The sequence below is a fragment of the Mus musculus genome, chromosome 11 (assembly GCF_000001635.26).
Source record: "Mus musculus strain C57BL/6J chromosome 11, GRCm38.p6 C57BL/6J".
NCBI classification, from domain to species: Eukaryota; Metazoa; Chordata; class Mammalia; order Rodentia; family Muridae; genus Mus; species Mus musculus.
This window is the reverse complement of record NC_000077.6, coordinates 8,784,897-8,801,342: the sequence shown is the minus strand read 5'-3', so window position 1 is coordinate 8,801,342 and position 16,446 is coordinate 8,784,897. Positions and strand designations below refer to the sequence as shown.

The 16,446-nt window shown below is 43.9% G+C and overlaps 1 long non-coding RNA gene across 1 annotated transcript; it reads left to right on the top strand.

Moving 5' to 3' along the window:
* Positions 1-1,745: 1,745 nt before the first annotated feature.
* Positions 1,746-4,766, top strand: Gm36772. The gene is made up of 3 exons (XR_381036.3): positions 1,746-1,892; positions 3,443-3,904; positions 4,486-4,766. It is a non-coding gene; the product is annotated as a predicted gene, 36772 (long non-coding RNA).
* Positions 4,767-16,446: the final 11,680 nt, after the last annotated feature.

Genomic DNA, 16,446 nt, shown 5'->3' with positions numbered 1-16,446 from the left:
AAAGGCCCCAAGACCCCTCCCCTACCTGGAGGAGGTAGCACTGAAATTTGCCCTCCACTCATTTCCATTCCCCTGAGAACAAGGCTTTTCTGGAGTAGAGACTGCTGCTGCTCCAAGCCCTCAGCAGCATGGCCTCCCAGACAAGATGTCCAGAGAGCCTCTTTCTTCATGTGACCTAGAGATCCCTGGTAGACTTGGAACAAACGACTAGTCTTCCTGGGTGGTGCAGGGACACTTCCACCTTTTCTAACAGTTCACTTCACTACCCGCCATTGCTGTTATTTATCTCTCCATGTGACAGACCTGTGCCTCCAAGATGAGCAGGTGGCAAGAAATGCATGACCTGTTTGTAAAATATGGGCCACCTGAGTCCCAGTCAGGGGCATGCTACTGATAAATCAGTTCCGGAAAGTATTGATCCAAATGTTTTCTTTTCTCCACAAAATGTCTTTCATCAAAGTAACTCTTTTCTTGACAGAAACGAAAACTTCTCTGCCTTTACACCACAATAATTATCATTTATGTGAAAAAGTGTCGAATACCAATTCCCATGATTGTCACCAGTATTTAGGAGTGAAAAATGTCTCTACTCTAAAATGACACTCATCCTGACCAAACCGTGTACAAATTTCAAGTCAATGTCCCTTATAAATTTGATGCTGGTTGAAACATTTCCTAAAGAAACACCCCTAGACCTAGTGTGCCTTCTCTGCCACTGGCTAGAGTCCAGTGGATATAATCACTCATTCTGTTCTCTCCTGGCAGGGGAGGGGAGGAACATCTACTGCCTAAAACCTGTGTCTTAAGCAGCAATACAGAGAGACTGAACTGGGAGGAACCATGACCCTACATCCTTACATCTCATCCCTTCTGTGAAACTGTACAGATTTGTCTTGACGTTGCTTTGCTCCTCCTGGCGTCATCGTCTTTACTTCTAGGTCTACTTCCACTATTTGAGTATCATGGTCTCTCCTAGAGTTTTTCACTTTCTTCTTTATCCATCTCAAATCTCTCAACATCTACTGCTTGTTTTAAGGAATGAAAATCAGATTTCCACACTCTACCATCTTTTCACACTTGGGCACGGGTTCCTCTCTTTCTTCTATGTTGTTCCAGGAAGCAGTCCCACTGAGCAGCCTAACTACTGGCATCGCCATTTCCCTTCCTGTGTATACAGCATGAACATTCACAGAAGGTGCAGAATGTGTATCTATTATGTGCTTGATGCTGGGATATAATAGGAACATAATAGAGTTTCTATCACATGGAAGGAACCTCTAGAAGAGAGAAACAAACAACAGAAATGCAAGCCAACTAACCAACAGTTCAGGAGATTGCATATTTCATAAAAAGGCCAAATGAATAATGGGACAGAGGTTTGATGATGAAGGCTAGCCACAAGGACACAGACATTGTTAAAAAGTTTATAATGAGAGTTGTTATCTACAAGTCAGGAGTTGAAGTAAAGAAGAAAAATTAGAGGAAGACAAGAGGGCCAGCAATGTCCAATTACACTTGTCAGTGGCAGCAAGGCCTGCAATGCAGTGAGAAGCCAAGGACAGTGTAATGCACTGAGACAAGATTGTGTGGAGTCTCTCACTCCTGGCTGGAGAATGGGGTCAGGAAGGGGCAGAGGACCAAGGAGGTTAATTAGGTAACTACTCCCATAGTCTAGACAAAAGACAGATGTGGGCAAGGCTGGGAATCTGTCTGAGATATGCTGTGCAAGCAGAACTCAAATGGTGGGATTAGCGATCAGGCAAGGGACACAGCCTAGCCTGTGGCTTCTAGGGAAAGCCTGAGGAGACCTAGGGGAGAGCATGCTACAGGAAAGCCTATGGCTGAAGGTACAGTGAGCAGGAGAGTCAGACATCTGGACATGGCAAAAAAAAGTGAGTGCTGACAGGCTTCCTTGAAATGTGGACCTTTGAGGTGGGGGACTGGCAATTGTGTGACTAGCTGGGGTACAATAAGGGATGAATGGGTGGGATGTGAGGTGACGATAAGACCTGAGCACAATTAAAGTTAAAGAAAATAAATTTGGGAGGACTTGAGCACTTTACTGGAGAGAATGTACAAATGGTATCTGGTCACATAAGAGGTGATCAGCGTCAGTCACTAAGGGAATTAAAGGGAAAGGTCGTAATGTAACTATCAGAAAGGCTAAGGTCAATGCTGTTGTATAGCATGAATATCAAAGACTGATTAAAGCAGTGGACAGCAGTCTCTCCTAGAATAATGCTGGTGGGAACCCAGAAGAGTATATCCATTCTCAGAAGTAGGTTATCCCTACAACCCAGAGAATCCTTCAACAGTTGATCGGAGGCAGGCTGCATTAGACAATGGATGCTATCAAAGACAAAAGAAAACAGATTTTGATCTACACCGCAGAATGAATCTGCAGAACCTAAAACTGAATGAATGAACCCAGTCTTAGACCATGTGATTTCCTTTACATAACTTTCTAGAAAGAACAGAAGTGCACAAAGGAGATTAATGGTTGCCAAGGGTTGGAGTAGGGAGTAGGGTGAACAGAACGCATAGTGAAGGGCAGCGTGGAGTTAGGTCTGTGTCATAAACATCACATAAACCTATGAACAGGTTAAAATTCATAGAAATAAATTGTACATAAAGCTCAGTGTCAGTAAACTAGGGCAGCTGTTAGTCCTCATCAGAGAAGCCTCTCTGTGCAGTGCGTGGCAGTAAATACAGACTCAACTGACAGTGTGGAGCTCAAGTGTCCATGGAGTATTCAGCCATAAATACAACTTCCCCATCACACTCCTTCTCCCCAAAGCTTAGGGAATGTCACAATAGGTTGACCTTGCTCCAGTGGATGGAACCCCCAGAGCACTAATTGGATTGAGTGGGTTATTAAAGAAAGTAAAGGAACAGGATGGGGAGGGAGGAGTGAGGGAGGAGTAGAGGGAGAATATGATCAAGACACTTTTTATGCAGGTATGAAATTCTCAAAGAATAAGTAGGGACAATTAAAGTTACAGGGAAATACAAACTGCAACTGCCTGTTCAAATCATCACTTGCTAAATAGATGGATGTGTCAAGCTTATCTCAGCAAGAAAGCTTTCCCTCAATTCTTAGTTATTTTGCTTCACTCCAACCAAAATAAGTAGCGTTTGCACCATACAAAAGAGTCTGCCTCTGTGCCAGGATGCTGGAGGGGCAACAGCATCCCCTGAGTTCCCGAGATCTCAGAATTAAAGTCCCAGGGTTAGTGAACCCAGGATAGTAGCGCATTCACAGGCACGCGGAGCAGTCCCCCTTCTGACCATACCTGGCTCCTCTCTAGTTCTGAGATAGTCGAAAAGACCCCTACCAGAACTTAGCTTCCTTATGTACATGATGAGTCCTAATGCATACGGTGGCTGTAGGACCTGTGCACATGTGACATGACTAACATGACTGTCATTCTCCATCCCATAGCCACAGTGGTCTCCTGTGCCTTCTACCCAACAACAGCCCTTGTGAAGCAGGACCTGCCTATCCCTACATCCAGACCTTGGCCAACACATCATGTCTAAGCAGATTGCCTGTGCAATCTGATCTTGCCATAGGAAAGGGTCTGAACCCAGCTCTGGTGCCTCCCATTTGGGTTTGATTAATGAGGCTGTGGAGGGTCTTCGGGCCAGCATTCTCTGAGACATTCTTTCCAGCACTAGAAATGCCAACTATCTCTGTTTTTCTTGGGGGAGGAGAGCGGAAATGGTCTGCAGCTAAAAACAGAGACTCACTTATTTTAATAAATTGTCATGAAAAGTAAAACAAACATGACCCAGATCGTAAAGGGTGAGCCTGAGGCAGGAGGCGCCAGCAAGGAGAGCGCAAGAAAAAAAGAAAAGACAAAGCATCTCTCCACAGTGAGGCCAGTGGTCCAGGCAGCTCCAGGTAATGCGGTTTATTGTTTTGTTTTTTAGGGAAATCTGTCCATCTACACTGCAGCATACTTGACACCTGACAATAGCATTTGTCCTCTAGATGTATGTGAAGTTATGTACATGCATAATCTATACACAAACACTCACACACACACACAAATATACAGAGAAGAAAAATACACAGAGATGTTGTCTATGGCCGCTGTACCAGGCAATAGCACCCTCAGCTTCCTATTTGCCTATGACTAGCTTCATACCTGTTGCTCAGTCTTCCAGGAGATCATTAGTTCCTGGAGTCCACAGGTGAGTGAGAGTACCTGGCACCTGTCTTTTGTGCTTGCTTCATTTCACTTGACACATGACCACTGATCAGGGAGCTGCATCATATAACACTTCTACATGAAACTTTCTACCAAAACTGCTTTTCCGTAACAGCTTTGCTAACGTTTGCTCGCTCCAACTGTGCGCGTTCACAGCATTCTATATCCTCACCAGCTCTTGTTATCATCAGACTTCTTGATAGAAACAATTCTATCTGGTTTTAACTATATTTTAAAGTGATTTAACAATGCAGTGCTCATTGTTTTAAAGAAAAAGAAAAACAAAACAACAGGAAACGAGAACCACCTGTCAACGGGAAAAGGGATCAAAATACCAAAAAAAGAAGCAAACAGATCCAGGATTACAGAATGTGTGGTTTCTCAGGGACTCCAGGCAGAAGCACAGCCTCAACTGCAGCAAGCCAGAGATCTCTGCTCTCCACAAAGGAGGAATGGTTTCTATGCCAAGCTAGACCAAGACAGGCTGTGGCCAACCAGAATGCAACTGGCCTTTCTCAAAAAAACATGAATGTGTCAAGTATTAGTTAATAATAATAAATAATAATTATGTGTGATCAATGGCCAGGGCAATGCTTGCCTGGATGTCTTCTTTTTTAATTAGATATTTTCTTTATTTACATTTCAAATGTTATCCTCTTTCCTCGTTTCCACTCCAAAAACCTCCTATCCCAAGCCCCCTTCCCTTGTTCACCAACCCACCCACTTCCGCTACCCTGTTCTGGCATTCCCCTACATTGGGGCCTCAAGCCTTCACAGGACCAAGGGCCTCTCCTCTCATTGATGTCCCACAATTGCCTGAATGTCTTAACCATTTTGTTTGTCCTGTAAATGTGAGATATGTCTGGGTTGGGAGGAGGGGTCACTTGGTAAGCCTCACGGCAGAGTGCTATAGATGGGTCAAGCCAGATTCCCACGTGTACTAAGAACCACACGAGGCACCTGCACTTTTCAGATCCTTTAGCCAGACTTCTGTGTGAACAAAATTTCCCCAAAACAAAAAGCAAACTTAATGCACAGGAAATAACCAAAAGAAGCAACTCTAATTGAAATTCTATGCCCAGCATTACTCATCACAGTATGCTTAAAGGTAACCCGACACTTTGGGCTCTTTCAAACCTTTTAGAGAACACTTCCAAGGAACTGCAAACGCCTTGGTTGGATATCTATGATCTTGTGTTGAATTATAAAATAAAGTATAGAATTGCTTAGATAGCATAAGTTTAATTGTACAGTCATCAAAATAGAGTTGAAAGAAATTGGAACAAAACAGCCACTGTCATACCTTAGCCTTAGATGTATTTAATGTTTTCTTGCCTTTCTTATTTGGCACATTTAATGTTTTAAATGAAAGTGTCCTTTTAACAGGAAAAATACGCACAGAAGGAGAAAGGATGGGCTCAACCCTTCACTATCACCCTCTGCCATCTATCACTCGCTGGAGGTTTGTAATCCCTCTTGAGCCTGTTAGTATGGCTGACCAACATGACCTCTGCGGGATGAACTCCTCACATTTGTCACTCGAGTGAAGAGCCACTTCCTCTCCCCTAGACGACGTCAACATGTGTATATTAGCTAATCACTATGCCCAACCACCCTCCGGGATTCCATAAGACCCCGGCTCTGTTTAAACACATGAAGTTAGAACTATCAGTACCTAGCCAATGGGCAGCAGGCAGGAATAGCTACTGGGAAGTTCCCACAGTCAGGTGCTCTTGTCTACTAGCATTCTGCAGGGAAACTTACACTCGCTGACACACTGGGTCTGTGGGTGCCAAGGGAAGGGTAGTGTGGACATAAGGGAAGCTCAACCCATGATCTGGAGACTTCTCTGTGAGTCAGTGTGCCCAGCCAAGCTGGATGGAGGTCAAGGCCACATATCCCTGCTCTCGTTCTAGGGCTGGGTAGTCTCAGCACCATCTGGAAATCAAAAATACCACTGTCACTGCAGCCACACTAGGGTCTCTCCCCACAACTAAGGTCCACATGCCCTTGACACTGCCTTCCTGCATACTACAACAAAGAAGGCTCATGCTATTCACTGCGACCCAGGCTCATGTCCTTCACTGTGTCCCAGGCTCATGTCCTTCATTGCGTCCCATCAGCTGTCAGCCTGTCAGGTTTTGTGGATGCTGAAGCAGATGACAGAAGACACTGAAGGAAAACCCACAAGGCAAGCTGAGAAATGAGAAGCCTGTTGGTGTGTGAATTCTAGCCAGAGTACGACCTTCAAGGCCTTCCCTGGTGCTCCGTAGGCCAGCGTTAACAACTCTGGTTCCGAGTGATCACTGGTGCCTGGTGGAGGACATTTGAGTGCACTGAATCCCATGTGCACATGCTCAGCTGGGCAGCTTTAGGCCCGTTCTGAATCATGAATAGAATACTGGGGGCCGGTACTACCTCATGGTAACACATCTCATACTGCAAAACTTCCCATTCCTTCAGCAGCCGAGTTAAGATGCTCTGGAGAATATCACCCTTTTACCCCTAGCCTCCTTGAGGAGTATCACCCAGGGTCGTAGGAGTCGGGTGTTTCTACCAGGGCTTAGATCGATACATTTCTCATCCCCTCAGAAATAGCCGACATGTGCTCTGTGCCAGATGCCAGAAAGTAACTGTGGACACAAACGAACAGGAATCACATCCTGGGAGCTCTGGCTCCCGTCTGGTGCAATGATCAATAACTCCCCTGGGAAGTAAACAAGTCTCTGTCTTAGAGACTGAGAAATCCTGTGAAAAGAATAAAGATATTGGAAAACTCAGAGGAGCATGAAGGATGAAGGAGAGAGTGATGGGAAGGCAGATGTTATACTGAATGAGAGCCGCCTAGAGACAGCAGCCATCTTAATAAAAAACTTAGGACAAAGGATGTGTGGGGCTGTGGACTGGAGTGGAGTCTGAGGTATACAAGGCTCAGGGGACCCATCAACAACTAGAAGGTAAGTGAGCCAAGGGAGATGGAGAGGACTCCATCAAAAGGATTCTGGCTTTACACTGAGTGGATAAGGACACTGCACTCTGTGTAGACAGGGATGCAGTATGCCCTGGGTGGACGGGACACTGTGTGTCCTGAGTGGACAGGGACACTGTGACCCTTAGTAGATAGGAACATTGTGTACTCTGCATAAACAGGGATGCAGTATGCCCTGAGTGGACAGGACACTGTGACGCTTAGTGGACAGGGATACTGTGTACCCTGACTGGGCAGACAACACATACTGGAAACAGCAGCACATGCAAGTGCCCTAATAGAGAAATAGTGGAATCGATCAAATCCCATCTCTGGCATCCACATGGGGCTTGAGGCCTCCCATGTGAAGCACTGTCTTTGGGCATTGCTTTCCTCTATGTAGAGAAGGCTATTAAATAAGGTTGGGAAACCCTTAGCTCTGTGTATCAGATACACTGAGAATCCAGTAAGTCAGAACATAGTGGTTAATTGAACCCTGGGCTACGCTGAAGAACACAGTAATCTCCATACTAGAGCCACCAATCATAACAAGAACTCAGCATTGCTGCCTCATTTACCCATGCACATTTGGCTCTCCTTCACCCATACTTCACACCCCTGAATCCTGTCAAAGCAGGCTGGAGGTAGGGGGGACTCCCCACAGGGGATGGCACAGGTCTGCCTATGTCCCAGGCCTGTAGCAAGGCATAGCAGGGCTAGCAGGAGGCAGGAAACTAGATGTTTCTTTTGCTTCTAAATGTCTTGTGTACACAGACCTCCATCACCATTCAGCAGCTCAGAGCTGAAGTGACAAGTGACAAAACTTTCTATCTCTAGCCCAGACAGACTCCCTCATCTCTGTCATCACCATGTTTAATGTGACCACATCTGGAAAGCGTCCTCTGCAGGTTCACACCCTCCCACGTGACCATGAGCTTTGCTGAGGGACTTGGGTGTGGATTCACCCATCACTTGATGTCTATAGAGGGGGCTCAGCACAAACATGCTCTGGATTAGGGGCCAGCTTGTTTCCAAGATAAAGCTTAGGCTATAGCGCACCAATATACATACAGTTGCACATATTTTACATGCCTGGTACCTAAGCATAGCTGCATATAATATAGTCCAATTATATTATGCTCATACATGGAAATGTGCTTTATCTGAATAGTGAAAGATACCAGAGCAAGCTCTCCCTGGACCGGGTTCTCTCTTCAGTTCAGAGGACAAGCCATGTGAGAGAAGCCATGTGAAGCTTCGTCAAGGGAAATGTAGTCCCTGACCTCAGAGGCTGAGGGAGGGAGGGCTTTGAGGGTATAAACGTGGGCAAGTAGTGAGTGTGTCCTGGGGACTCACTCAAACTATTTGCTGAGCACTGAGACAATATAAGACAGGCCTGAGGGTTGGTGGCTGCCAGTCTTCCTTACTCTGGAAATCTGAGAAATTTTGCTCTTGCCCTTCTTACACTGAGAAATCTGGTGTGCTACTGCAGTTCCACAGTCAGTCTTGTAAGAAATAAAACTTAGAGGTGAGAAATGAAAGAAAAGAAGGAGAAGAGACAGCTTAAAGGAAGAACTCTGGGAACAAGAAGACTATGAAGAAGAGATGCACTGTCTTCTAGAACATTCCTTGAGTTCTTGTGCCTGGCATTTGCTTCTCACCTAGAAGGCTACAGTGCAGAATGTGCATGGCTACGCTCTCTCTGAGGACTGAAATGGAGTAGCTACCCTGTCTCTTCCTGTGCTCTCAGCCACTCTTAGACTTGTGACATCTTTCAAACCTCTGCTTCTTTCTCACACAGTTGCCACCTGGCTCTGTGCCCAAACTTCCCTCTTCTGAGGTCACGAGTTATGTTAGATTACAGCTCCCCTTATCACTTCATCTTAACTTGATTCTATCTGTAAAACCCTTATTTCCAAATGAAAACACATTTGTGACTGCTGGAGAGTTGACTTACCATGTCTTTCTCTTTGTTTCTGAATTGTGTGTCATTCCATTTTTGCTAGGAACTACAAAAATACTGCTCTTGCCCAAGCCACTGATAATTCCAAAGAGATGAGAGACTTCATCCCACAACTCAGATCTTACAGGTCTGTACAGCAGAAATAGCAGCTGACATTCTTCAAAATAAAGGACAAAGACTTTGCTGAATGGTTGATTAGCATGTTTAAATCCAGATGCAAGTGTATGGCTTCATTTAATGATTCTCTGTGGACCACTGCCAAATTGTCTCCTTGACCAATTAACACTCGTGCATAAAGAAATGTCCTTGCACCATTTGGGTCAGCTGGGACACAGCAGAAAATTTAACAACAGGTTGGAGATGACAATGACACATTTGTGCAACTTTTCAAGGTGCCATCTATGAATTTGAGTTCAAATATTGATGTGTCTTTTAGGGGACACAGTTTAACCCATGCTCTACAAAAACAACAGTATCCCCCGTAAACTGACCATATGAGCAACCATCACCAAGACTAGACTATCACCAGTCTCCTAGGTTCTGACAGCCACCTACACCATGCTACCATTGCATAGAAAACCAGACCTAGTTCCAGGGTTTGCCTGCAGCTTAAGTGTGTCTCCCAAAGACTCACATGCTAGAAGTTGAACCCCAATATAATATGTTGATTAGATTGTGGGGCCACCATTCTCAGGATGGATTGGTATGTTTCTCAAAAGACCAGTTAGTTCCTGCAAGACTGGCTACTTACAGCAGAGCAAGTCAGGCTTGCACCCCCATGCTCTCTTGTCTCCTCAGTCTCCACATGAACACTTACAAATACACTCCTGCTGCTGTGTCACAAATAAAGCTGCCATGCTGTGCTGTCATACACAGAGACCCTCATCAGGACACAAATGTGATATTTGGACCCATCCAGTTTCCTGAATCATGAGCCATGGAATTCTTTTTACAAATTGCTGCACTTTGTGTGTTTTTACAGTAACACAGACTCCAATCATCAGTTTTCAGGGATTCTTACAAAGCTTATCTTTGGAGAAAACATTGTCAAGAAGGCCACGGCCTGGGTCTGCTGTGCTTGGAGCCCAGCTGCTGTAGACACTGGCCTCATTTGGTAAAACAAACAGAACCTTGAGGTAAGTTAACATGCTGCCTTTGGAGGTAATTAGGTGAAATCAGTGTGAGTTATGAGTAGGAGAGACTATAAAATTAGGGATCCTGAACACATGCCAAAGGAAAGAAGAAATGTATTTGAAGAGGTAGAATGTGCTCACATTTCACAGATCACAAAGACACCGCAGGTGAGGCCCAGCCCCCTAATGCCGAGGATCCAGGGTAGATGTTTTCTCGAGTTTTGAAGGATTGCCAAGTGGGGTAGAAATATCTGGTTTTTGATAAGGTTTGGATACATCTAGACCACCTACTAATGAAACCTGTTTTGTTGTGATCCTTTTTGAAATTATTGTTTTGTTGTAGGTTAGCATACAAAGTAATATATGCCACTGTATATGGCTCAGATCTGGTTCTAATCTACCGCTGCCTCCTCCACACACCGCCCCCTTCACACAACGGCCCCATCTGCAGCTAGTTCCTTTCCTTGCACATTAGGCTCCCTTTCCACCTTCCTCTTATGAGTCTCCTGAAGAGCTGTGCCAGTTTTTACTAGGGTTGCACATGAGTTCAGATGATTCTCCTTCTTTCTGTGATCTCCACAACCCACCAGCTCATGTCCACTAATTTTGCAGCAAAAGCTTCGAGGTAAAGAGAACGGCGGGACAGACACTCATGTTCATTGCTGCTGAGACTGTATTCTCTATTGCCCCCTTTATTTCCCACCTCCATTAGTACTAGTCCTCCCATCTTTTCATCCCCTTTATAAATTTTTGACCTGCAAATCTCTGTCTCTGTCTGTCTCTCTCTTTGTCTGTCTCTGTCTTTGTCTGTCTCTCTGTCTCTGTCTCTGTCTCTGTCTCTCTCTCTCTCTCTCTCTCTCTCTGAGTCTGGTTGGCTTAACATGATTTCAACTTAAATTCATTTCCCCAGATTCCAGAAAACTGTCATGACTTCAGCTTCCTGTATAGCTGTGGAGAATTCCATCCTGTGTATGCAATGCATTTTCTTTATCGATTCTCTGTTGGTGGACATCCAGACAGGCTCCATTTCCTGGTTGTTAAGAATAGTGGAGCTGTAAACGTGCATGTGAGGCATCTCTGTAACATGTAACTGTACACTCACTTAGCTAAATACTCCATGGCTCGCTGGGTCATATGGCAGTTCTACCTTCAGGTTTTTAATAACTTCAGCACTGCCTTCCATAGTAGCTGTACCACTGTCCATTCTCAGCAGCAGTGAACATGAGTTTGTCTGTCCCAACATTCTCTTTATCCCAGAGCTTTACTGAGAAATTATGGTCATGAGCTGGTAAGGCTCAAAGACCATAGAAACAAGGAGAATCATCTGAACTCCCGAGTAACCCTAGTAAAAAGTGGCACAGCTCTTCAGGAGACTCCTGAGAAACAGCTACTCACCCCGAGGTTACAACTAAGGTCCAGAAACCATGCACGGGTGTGAACACACAAGGTAACAAGGATGCAAGCCATCTGCAGGAAAGACTAGCCATGAGAATTCCTCCAGTGGCATGACTAGTGAAAACCATGGGAACTAGAATGACCCACACATGTCTGTGTTCACACTGTGGAAGGCCACGAAGCAGAGTGAACAGCAGGGCATGGACAAACCTCACCCATGTGAGGCCAACCCTGACAACCTGATCAAAGACTTTCTTAATACTTAATCAACATCGGAGGAACTTCACAGGCGAGCAAACTCATTGCAAAGCTGTAGAGGGAAGCTCCAGCGGCACACATGATGCTGACATCTGGACCCCCAAAAACATTAATGCTTCTGTAGACACAGTCACAAACGCCATACAAACAGTGCATGCATGGCTGACATGCATCTGGGAAGCTACTGAAATCCAATTCTTTTTGTTTGCTTTGCTCTTGTTCTTTCAGACAGGGTATCACTTTGTAGCTCAGAGTGGCCTTGAACTCACCATGTAGCCCAGGGTGACCTCTAAAGTGGTAATCCTTCTAAACCCTGAAATTATAGATATGTACCACCGTGCGTGGCTCTAAATATCAATCTTTAAACTTTAAAGCCTAGGGCCTTGCTGCCAAGATACCCAGAACTGTAGTAGAAGTTTTGTTTGTACTACAATTAAGCTTTTTAAAGAGGACAAAGTTGCCTGCTATACATGGGTTCAAAATTCAAAAGCTTTTTCTGTAAAGCTTTGAATCCACCCCTAACTTAGAGAATTAAAATGCTTCTAGCTTATAAATAGTTTGATTCCTTTCTAAGCTATGGCCACATTAAACAGAGACTTGTGAGACCTTCATTTGAGCAGTCATTTTTTACTTAAAAAATATTTTTAAAACATAAGCACATCTGGATCTTTTCATTGTGAGCAGTTCCTTTTTAAAATTGCCTTTTAAATGTCTTTATTTCCCAAGAAGGGAATTGGATCTCTTTGCTGACTTTAACATTTGGAGAGAAGATGTTGAGTTAGCAATTCTCAGTGTATCCAGATATTTATTTTGTGACTGTAGTTCTCTTTACTGACCCCTTCAGTCCCTTGGCATCTAGCAGGCTTGTGTGTGTTCACGAATGTTCAGGTGTGTGGAGTTCTATACGTGTGGTGGGGGATGGAGGGAGAGTGTGAAGAGGGGTGGAGATAGGGGAGTCTGAGAGCAGTACAGAGAGTAGTGGATGGAGAGAAAGTTGGTTAATAATCTTCCCTGACTCCTGCATTCTTCCTTCAGAGCTATTCTGCTCAATCAACGTGCCTGATTTTGATATGGTAATAGAAAGTTCTTCAGGTTTTTAGTTGTATTTCTTCACCAGTGTTCAATTTGTGTATGCTGTTTCATTCTTTCTGCACAAAAGCCCTCCCTACTTTCTGTGTGAATCCAAGATTTCTGCATCCTGTGAGCTAACTCTCCAGGTATTCTGGGTGTGGCTCAGGTGGGCATCTAAGACTCAAATGAGAGAACCTTCATCTTCTTAGCCCCACAGTCAAGTTGATGCTTCTCTGGTCTTCACCCCATAAAAAATCCTTCCTGTTAACATTTAGTTTGAAAGAGGTAGCTAATATTTTTAAATCAGTAGGTCATATACCAGGGTTCTAGCTTTTTAAATTTCTTTTCTTTCTTTCTGCAGCTCAGTTGTTGAATAAGACATAATCGGTCTCAACTCCCTGGTCTGAAGCAAGAACACAACTTCTAAGAAATCTTTGGCCAGATTCTCTTATCTATAACGAGAGATTCTGCAGAATCTGTGGTGGGGACACACTTCCACCTGACCATACCCAATGCCACCTCACCCCACTGCATAGTTCCTGTTATGGAAAATTATAATGGATCTACTTCCTTATTCTGTCTGCCAAGTGTAATCAAGAAGTCTAACCACTTTAGATAAAACATAATAAGAACCTATAGTTAAAAGAAGATCAATTGGCCAGCGTAAGGTCCTGGGTCACTAGGGTGAATTCCTTGGAATTTCTTCTTGCCTACTACTACATGACAGACAGGGGAGTGGATAAGGCCCTCGGCACAGAAAAAAAATAAATAAATAAAGATAAAAAATGACCCAAAGGAGCTACTCTCTGTAGATAAAGTACTGCTGACAAGGCAGATTAACAAGAAAGAAAACAGACTTTAAACTAATTGTCATACAAATATTTCATTAAGCAATTGTCTAATGTACTCAAGAGAAATGGGGAAAAAACACACACACACAAAACAGAAAGCCACTGAAGAAAGTAAACGACCTAAAAGAGCCAAACAGAAGGTTTCAAACTGAAAATCTTACAGGTGAGTTTCCCTATCCATGTTGTCAGGGCAACTGGTGTTGTCATTTTGTGTGTCATTGTGGTATTGTCTTGTTTAGGCAATCATATTGAGTCCCAGAGAAGGTGGAAGAAAGAATCCATGAACTTACCTCCTCCCTCAGAAACAACTCTCACAGTATCCGAAGGTTCTGTGCCCATTGCCAAGGGAAACAACCAATCAATGATCCCACAGCTATAAAGAATGGCTGGCCAGGCAAGATGTCCTCAGAGGTGCAACAGTAGCACTTTTATCTCAGGGGTAACCAACAGCTGTCTAATTGGACTTAAGGCTCACTCAATAGACTAGAATTCATTCTTGCTACTACAATCCTAACAACCAACTATGGCTAGAGAGGTCCCAGACCCTAAAAGAGAATTGTTATTTTCCTAAACCAATATAACTTAATACTTATCTTAATACTCCCAAATAACTTCTTACCCCTGACTTTTTTTAAAGCCCCCCCCCCTTTTGCAAGAGATGGAGACTATTAACTATTACAGATAACAACATATCGACAAAATGCAGAGAGAAAGTGAGCACTCAGACCCAACTGTTATATTCTCACACAAACCCTACACTTAAGGCTCACAGAACATTACAGAAGAGGGAGGGAGGAAGGAAGGAAGATTGTAAGAGCCAAAGGATCAGGAGTGCTAGATACGACAGTGAAGCTGCATACATGAAAACTCATCAATATGATCGCCTAAACAAGACAATACCACAATGACACACACACTGACAACACCAGTTGCCCTGCCAACATGGATAGGGAAATTTCACAAGGCCCTAGTGCTAAACAAAGAGCTGTCGTCCACCAGTGGCTGCTGGGGGAGGAAGAATCCGTTTTCTCCATGAGTGAGCTCCATTATAGGTTACCCAGTCCTAAGCGATCAACCCTAAACACATGTGTGGTCCTAAAAGAAAAAGAAATGAATACATACGTGACCTATATTACATCTCTATTAACAATGATATTCTGTGTAATCAAATGAAAATATCAAAATATTTTTTATAAAATAACAAAGATCTATCAAAAACATAGTAGGATCAAAGAGACAGACTCAACACGGATGCTCATATCCCTGCATGGGATATTCAGCAGTAATGGCTACTGAATGCATGAAGTCAGTTCTCACCACTGCCCCATGTGCCCCATATCTCCCATGAGGATGTCACAGAGAACATCAGCAGTCTTTTTCTAGTTACACTGTGAATGATGAATCTTATTTCAGTCTATCACTTGAAAAGGAAAATAGAGGCTGTGAGGAACTGTGTCCTGCTTACATCCTTCTTCATTGTACCCAGCACAAAATACTCCTGGGAGAGCATCAAAAGGTAGGGAACCTAGAATTCCAAAACAATGGTTCATTAGCATCAAAAGAAAACCCTTAACCAATGTGTAACGAAGTCTAAATGCATAGCATAATAAATGCATAGCATAATAAAACAGAGATGCTAGAAGGAAAAAGAAACAAAGACTTTTAAAGCAGTCGTTACATGAATGTTAATAAGGAGTGATTGAAAACACACTAGGAAGAAAAATGAAAATAGAAGACACAAAACATGGGCCAAAAGGAAATTTTAGAACTGAAAGGTAGGGTAGCTAAAATGTAGGATTGCTCGTGGATGTTCAGGGGAAAAGTGGAAAGGAAAGAATTTATGAATGTGAAGACAGAGGCACAAGGGTTACCCACCCAGACAGAAAATGTGAAGACAGAGGCACAAGGGTTACCCACCCAGACAGAAAAGCAGCTTCAGCAGCCTAAGAATCTTGTAAGAGTGCAACCAAAGAGCTAGCGCTCATGTCACACCAAGTTAGAGAAGGGCAGCCATTTGCCACTCTTGTGCCTGTGATGGAGACAAGAATTGGAACGCTTCTGCATGGAAGGAGAGCTGAGAGACCTGTGGTACATCCAGATAGAAAGCAGTCCTTCTTAGAGGTACCACTTACTTATGCAATGACAAGCTGTCCCAACCACTCACTACTCAAGCCCTGCTGCCATGCTCTTTCCCTTCTTTTCTGCTGCCAAGAGTGGATTTCCACTACCTCTCCTGGCAGGCTGGGGGTGGAAGAAGCAGTAAATTCTTGAGAAGTAGCTTGCTATCTCAAATAGTTTCTCAGCTAACATGGACACACGCATGCACACTCACGCACGCACACTATAACAAATGGTTTATCTAGAAAGATAAGTAAGCAGACAATAAGAGAAACAGAGCGAACAAGGCAAGAGATGGGATTTGGCCCTGGAGCAGTATGGTTTCAGGCCATCACCATCCCTGTGTGCTTGCCCCATCTCAGAACCTTCATAGCAAGTCACAGCACACCGTACGCGGAATTGAGCACTGTTTACTACAGTGAGAACAGAAAAACAAGTCCATTACGATCCCAATAAAAGTCTGGTTTCTGTGCTT